At 34.0% G+C, this 8009-nt stretch overlaps 1 pseudogene; it reads left to right on the top strand.

Moving 5' to 3' along the window:
* The first annotated feature begins 7255 nt into the window (after window positions 1–7255).
* LOC131039573 (36.4 kDa proline-rich protein-like) lies at window positions 7256–7787 on the top strand (annotated as a pseudogene).
* The last annotated feature ends 222 nt before the right edge of the window (window positions 7788–8009 follow it).

Raw genomic sequence — 8009 nt, 5'->3', positions numbered from 1 at the left:
TTCAGACAGCATAAGCTGAGAGGATTCTTCAAGCCACATGTAGTTTGGAAAGTGGTCCAGGAGGAACCATTTCTGGAGGAAGTCCCTACCAATCCGCGCCCATTTTCTGTGACGCGTCATTTGCTCTGCATTCAGGTTTAGGAGAAACAGTTGCCTAGCCACTGGCACTGCTTGGTCAAGGAGGAGAAGCTTGGATAATTTACTCGCCCAAGGGATCCCCACCCCTACTTCTGCAAGGATGACAAGAGTAATGTCATCTCCAAGGAAGTCTTCCTTAAAAACCTTCCTCAACAGCATCAACATATCCACCTTGTCTCCTCCTAGGTCCACAAGAGACGCTAAGAAGCGAGATGTAATGTCCATGTTAACATGGTACTTATTTTCGTTTCGCAGAAACTCTCTGTCGAGCACCATCCGCACAGCCTCATTGGTGAATGACCCAACCTCATTGCAGACTAATTGGAGGGTTGGGTCTCTAACAGAGCCTAGAAAGGCCCTCTGGTCCTCTACAGAAATGCTTCTCAAGTGGATGGGAGTGTCCATCTTGAGAAAATAGATTAACAAATTAAACAACCTGGTTACCTGAGCCTATAAACCTAAAATACCGTGAGTTGAAGCTCCGATGATTTAAATACCAAATGGCAAAGGCTAACTGAAGATGAAAGAAGCAGAGATCGTATATAAATTGTTTTAGCTCTTGATTGTAATAATTACTTCTTTAACGGTATTAACTGCTATAAATTTTTTTAAATCTTTCGTATCTCTGCAAATCTTTCCCATAAATGCACTATTGTGTGAAAATCGAAACAGCTATGAACCAAAACTAAATTGGCAAGTATCACATTGGAAGTCATGGGGACAGAGTGGATTGCCGTAAGTGAATATATATATATATATATATATATATATATATATATATATATATTATATGAACAAAATTATCAATTGCGATTCATGACATTTGATACGTGTCTATTGAATCCAATTCCATTCCAGGCACTTTCTGGTGAGCTATGTTCTCTTTAGAAAATTGGGCCGAAATAAAACTTCAGCCATTGATCTACGATCATCGAACGGTTTAAAATCATTGATATATTTTAGGTATGTGTCACCCTTCACGTGTCAAAGAGGCCACGCTTATTGATACATCTTGTAGAGTCTAGACTCATTGTATTATGAATTTATGTGATGTGATGTACTGATGTGATGTGATGTGCCTTGTCTATTAATGGCAATGAATTCATGAAATCGCCAATAAATTATATATTTTTCAATAAATAACAAAATATTTGCCAATACATTTAAATAATTTTCAAGCAGTGGATAAAAATCGCCAATACATAAATAATTTTCAAGTGGTGGATAAAAATTGCCAATACATTTAAATAATTTTTCCTTCGGAGTAAAAATTTTCGCTCATACAATTATATATTTGTTCCTTTTAACAAAAATTATTCACCTTCCACAATAAATATTTCCCCATAGAACAAGGTATTATTCGTCAGAAATTTATGGAATTATCGTACCCTAGAAAAAAATTGCCAATACAAAATAATTTTTTTCCCCATTTAAAAAATAAATTTCGCCATTGATATGAAAATTTCTCCCTGAAAATAAAGTCTAATTCACCAAGATTTTACACAGTTGCCCGAGGGTTGGTTTCTTAAAGTTATCCCTATACCCAAGTAATTGGGATTTGCAAACACAAGTTAATGTGTCACCTAGTTAGAGGATTTAATGATCAAAACTATTAGGATCTGATTGCACCCTATTAGGAGTGACCTTGTAAGAGTATTTTCTTGCTGCAACTATTAGGGAGACAGCATGTACAAATTATCTAAGTATAACACCTTCTGTGTCTAATAAGATCCACATCAGAACATTACAACATCACAAAGACTTCATCTCTCAACTCCTCTGACCTTTGCACTATCAGAAATACAAAATTCCCTCATCACTTATCACACTATCAAGCTCATGTATATATATCCTTTCATACCTCATCACACAATTAAAATTATCATAAGGTCGGTCAAAGCCTTATTACAATTCCCTAGGTTCAATGCATCTAGACAATCTTGCATTGTACGCTTTATTTATGTCGGCCACCGACACAACAAATTGAATTTTGTGTCGTTTTACCGATCTGAGTGATTTTCATCACTACTAGTTAAGTCTCCATTAGCTAATCTTTTGTGTCAAATAAATCTCATTCACCTGATTGATTCAACACGTGCGGTCATGACCATATCTTCATCTGATAGTCTTCAATGTTGCTACAAAACCACATCATCTCAATCTTCATGATTTTTATGTAATGGTTGTCGGAATGTAATACTGTCTATCATTTACTAGTTGAAGTCCTAATTATTGGTTTTGATAAAACAGTCTCTGCTTTGCTGGTTATGTCTAACCGGTTGAACTATAGGACTTAGATGACTTAAAGAAACTTATTTTCCATCAATGAGAACATACAAAATAGTCAGTATACATAAATCTAATCTCTATGCACGACAGACATATACCGGTTGCATCAAACAAACACACATTATTGGTTAAGTACAAATGATCAAATGTCAACATTTATTTGGTAATGTCCTAACAATGAACACTTGTCCAAAACCTAAACAATATAATAAATATGTCAAGGAAAAATTATCTCTTGTGAAGGGACGATCAACAGTCATACTTGAGAAGCTAATCAACAACATTTTGTGTGGTGGAGGATGAAACATATCATAATGTAGAATAGTGTCGAGTCAAGTAACATATAATTATCTTTAGCTTTGGGCTAGTTTGCCACATTGCAAGGCAATATGCTCCAAAAAGGTTTCAAAACATGATCTCTTGACAAGAGGACATTGGCCTCCATCCATATAGTGCTAGAAAGACACATAGCAAGATGGTACTTATCCAAGAAAAGAGAGAAACAAACAAAAAAAGGAGGATGTCAAAGAATAGATATTCTCCATGTAGAACCATGAAGATATCCTTTAACTGGGTCTCCCAAAAGGTAGAATAGAACATTAATAGCTTGAAGAGGATTTGGTTAAATTCTCATCACCAACCTCAATGTATTTCTAATTATGGTTGGTAGTTGAATAAGAAAGACTATCTGCAAATGAGTTTTCCTCTTTGTAGCATTGTATTACTTCATAACTTCTATGATCATTGAGTAATTTGGATATAGAGGATAATCTGTATACTTGACCTTCTAGTTGACAGAGTGTTTTTTGGTTGTGAGATTGATTAGTAGCATAGACTCACCTTTGTTTTTTATATCATAGATCATTTTGTAAGACTAGTTGTAATCTTAGCATAAGGCCATTTTCTTTAGTTATGTTGTTGGATGAAATCGGAAGCTTTTTAATTGCAACTATAATGGGGTTTTCCTATAATAGGTATACATTACCTCTTGGAGCCCCATCAAAATTCATTTTAAATCTATTTCTTGGGCAAGTCCAATTGCCTGTATTACCTTTTGAACCTCCATCAAAATTCAATTTAAACATGTTTCTTAGGGTTATCCAATTAATAAGTTTTTGTTTACCTTTGGGATCTAAGAATGTACTCCATAAGAAGGCATAGGTTTAATCTAGTGCCACATTAAGATAAAATTATTTTATAAAAGAAAAAATTGACAAATATACAAGACAAAACCCAAAACACACTTGACAAGTTTACTTCATGATAAGAGAAATGAAACTTTCTAGCATCTTCACAAACTTAATCCTACCTAATTGTTTTGGGGCTAAAAAATAACCCATATGATGACATAGAAATAATGAATATGGACATAGATATCAAAGTTAGCTAGATTATTAATTATTGAATTGGAAAGAATTCTAGCACATTCACCAATGTGGAATCTACACATTGAATATTTGAAGGCTTGAGAAGTATTTTTGGTAGCTTCAAACAAGAGATTTGGCTTATTATCATGCATATATAAGTAGCATCTAAATGTCTAACCATGCAATCATTATGAAATTCTCAAACCTAGGATGTACTTGATGATTTTGACCACTGTAACTTTGATATAGTTAGTGTTTCAGATCATGCCTTTATCATTAATCTAATCTCAAGGAAATTAATTTCATAATCAAAATTATTACCTCAAGGCACATACTAATAGAAAATAGATATCAAATCTCTGGATACTTCTAAATAAATTTTAAATCTAGAAATCTTACTAAATCCTAATCTGATTATTATTAAGGAAATAATTATTGAACTTTATATTGCATGTCAAAAAGTAATTTACTAGGTGAATAGGATATGGTTTACTCATGTTACACTTCTCATTGTTTGATTTTCATATCCTTAGGCTATATGAACCAAGTACAACATTGATAGTCTTCCAATTGGTCAAGAAAGTAAGGTAGATTGGCATCTATATCTTTTGTGAATCAAATTTTGATAGAAAATACTAACCAGAATATGTTGCAAGGGAACATAATGATAATACAATTTTCAAATTAAATTTCACTATGATGACATGTGGTGGCTTTCAAAAGGACAAAACTTAACATGAATATATAGTCCAATTATATTCATGGAACATATAAAATCATGTAATATATGTACAAAGAGAAATATGGATGCCCTTATTAAAAACATGAGTAATAGAAGCTAGATAAGAATCAACATCAAAATAGGTTGACATGATTAAATGAGATTGTCTTGGCTAAAAAACATTCTAAAATTGTGCTAGGGGTTCTTTTACATTGAGATAGTAGAAAATAATTTCATGTTTCATGTTTAATATACACACAAGGATCAACAATAGATGAGACATAAAAAGGCCCATATATAGATGATATAATAGAATAATTAACTAGTATCTAGTGAGGAAATGGATATCTTTCAGTTAAGGCGAAGATGTTAGAGTTTTAATGTTTGATGTAATTTGATTGAGATGATTAATTTTTGGTGCAATATCTAGTAGTTTTAATATTCAAAGTTGTAGTGTTGTAAATTATATAACTTAGAAATTTTGGACTCTATGCAGAACCTACCTTAGTGTGGTTTCCCTTAGATCATTTTCAGCCGATTTGTGTTTTATGCTATCCTATAATTTTATTGCTAAGACTACAACTTAATCATAATCAAATTTACAGAATCTCAGAGTAGGTCCTATGTTTAGGGCCCTACCACATTGTTTCCTCTTTTGTTGCTTTCCTTTTGAGTGGACCAGGATTCCTAGCTCCCAAGGAGCCCAAATTTTTATATTTACAATTTTTGGGCTTCATCATTTGTGATATGTTCTTAATCTTTGCATATTATCATTTGTTTTAGCCTACGCTCAAAATAACCTTGTGATCTTATAAAAATAACATTTTCTATCATTCATCAAGTCAAAGAGGTGGAATTATTATCAAGAAATAATTCCAATTTTTATTTATCAGAATATTGAGTAGCCAACTGCCAACATTCTACATTTAAGTATTGATTCATATTTGTCATTTTTATCATTATGTTATTGAGTTAACACATACATATGACTTCAAAAAATAGCACTGCATCATCAAATTTATGTGGAATGTCCTTATAAGGTTTCATACCTAAGGTTTTCATGTCGTTTTAGCATTTATCCTTTTCTTAGCATCTATCTCTATGGGGACAAACACTATTTCCATGATACTAGTTGTTGTGGAGGTGGGAACACTGATATGGGGTTTGAAATAGGTAGTGCCCTATATAGTACAACCCTTCATCCATAGTTTTCATATGTATAGGTTTAGATTCAACAACAAAAAGTGTATAGGAGTGCAAAGCAAATAGTTATAGGTTATGACAGATTTTGAAAAGGTGAAAAGCCATGGACCAATTCATTTGATGCCCCTATCCTATTGTTCTAGGCTAGATTTTTGGGAGACGGTAGCATAGAGCCTCCCTATTGCATTTATGATCACCATTCACAATTTTGAATACCTTCACATTGAGTTACTAACACCCATGTCTAACACTTTCTTGTATAGATTTCAAATCTAAGTTCCTCTCTATATATTTGTTCTAGATTTGACTTACTATGTAAATTTTTCTTTCTACTTCTATTATTTATTATTGAATTCAGTCATTTTACTATATTAACCTAGACCACACAAATACTTGATATACTCATTTCATTTATAACAAAGGAACAAAATCTCATCGCCTAGCTCTCATTTCGTGACAATAATTAAACACATACATACATACTTATTTACATATATAAATACGAACGACACGGTATAGAGTAATCAAATCAAAGATAGCCACGTATATGCCTAGTATTATAGCTCAATCACCGATATGGCATGCCCGTACTTCAGGTGGTGGAACGTTCATGTTAGACCATGAATCTGACTGTCCTTTTTTCTCTTTATGGAATATTTACCACAAGCATGTAAACGGTGTCGACTTCTAGGACGTTATAAAAAGGCTGCTTAGAAACAACTGGGGATGTCATTTCAAAATAATTTCTCAGCTGTGATGTCTGATTCAATACAAGAAAAAGGTCAAGTGGTAGATCGAAGTATAAGTTGTTTTCAGACACAACAGGTGGCTGTGTTTTACTTTCTGTTGGCAAACTTTTGGCATCACTATGGTTGGCACGCCACTTAAGAATGATTGGTAGGGAATGAAATCAGGTGAAGGATTCCAAAGGCTAAGTTTCAGATGCATAGTTTTCAAATATAGAAGAATTGCCAGAACTTTAAATTTTCAATTAAGAGTTCATGCCGTTGATCACACGGCATCAAAAAAATTAAATTTCAATTATTCTCTTGACCTCAAAGCATATGGTTTTATTTGTTTCTAAGCGTCTGTCCTTATGTTGCACTGGATCCCATGAGTAAACTCATATTCATTTTTAATTCATGTTATGATGACTCAGCAAGCTTTTTCCTTGCTATTCTGATAATTAAAAACCAATACTCCTCACTTTCTTCCATATAAATAATATAGAAAACAATATTTATTTGGTACTCTTAAGCTAGGAAAAGAAATATTTTTGTCATTTGCTTAGTACATCACCTGCCCAAAACCGGATATGCTCGGCTAGATTTAAACAAGAAGTTGAAAGAGTTCACGGGTAGCTTCTACAACACCGTTTCTGCACGTCAAGTTAATGAGCACACACGCTATCGCGGTGTTTCTCACAGCTAAAAATACCCACTAACAAGTCTCGTCTTCTTCAAAGCATATAATTGCAGCAACTTGTTTTCGGTAGTATTGTTCTCGTTAGTTGTGGTGAGAAATCAATATTGTGAGAATGAAAAAGGCTGGAGCAGTACTGTTAATTGTCATGATTCAGGTGGCGACCACCAATGCACTAATAATGGCGTGGACTCCTCCTCGTCCTCCTACTTCTGCAGCGAAATGCCCACTTGACGCTTTGAAGCTGGGAGCCTGTGTTGATGTGCTTAGTGGCCTTGTGCATGTGGGTATCGGAGATCCTGTGGTAAACCAATGCTGCCCAGTTATTGAAGGAGTTTTGGCATTAGAGGCAGCACTGTGTTTATGAACAACCATTAGGGCCAAGCTTCTCAACCTTAATATCCTTCTTCCAATAGCACTCGAGCTTATTGTAGCCTGTGGAAAGACTGTTCCTCCAGGCTTCAAATGCCCTGCTCAGTAACCTACTTGTAATTGTTTGAAGTATTGTACAACTTAGTTTGCTCGTTGGTTGTAATACTACCTATTTTATGTTTTTAGTTGTGGATTTCAGTGCGTGTTAGCCGAATAAAAATGTTTGGAGGATGACGCTTTGGATTGGAATGTTAACCTCGTGTGCTGGAGGTTTGTCAAGCCATGTAACTTCCAACATATTGAACGTTGAAATGTGTTTGATTGTACTTATTTCTATTAGTGAATGAGATTGTGACATAATAACTATTTGCCTAGCTTTGTATAAATAAAGCACCATTGTTGTATTTTGGTCGTTCCTTTCGTGAATCTTTGGGTGAATATTAATTACTCGAAGTACACAAATGTGTTGGTGCATAATTGGTCAGTATAGATATTTA

Source organism: Cryptomeria japonica, chromosome 5 (assembly GCF_030272615.1).
Source record: "Cryptomeria japonica chromosome 5, Sugi_1.0, whole genome shotgun sequence".
NCBI lineage: Eukaryota > Viridiplantae > Streptophyta > Pinopsida > Cupressales > Cupressaceae > Cryptomeria > Cryptomeria japonica.
The sequence above is the reverse complement of the archived record's forward strand: the minus strand, read 5'-3'. Positions and strand labels throughout refer to the sequence as shown.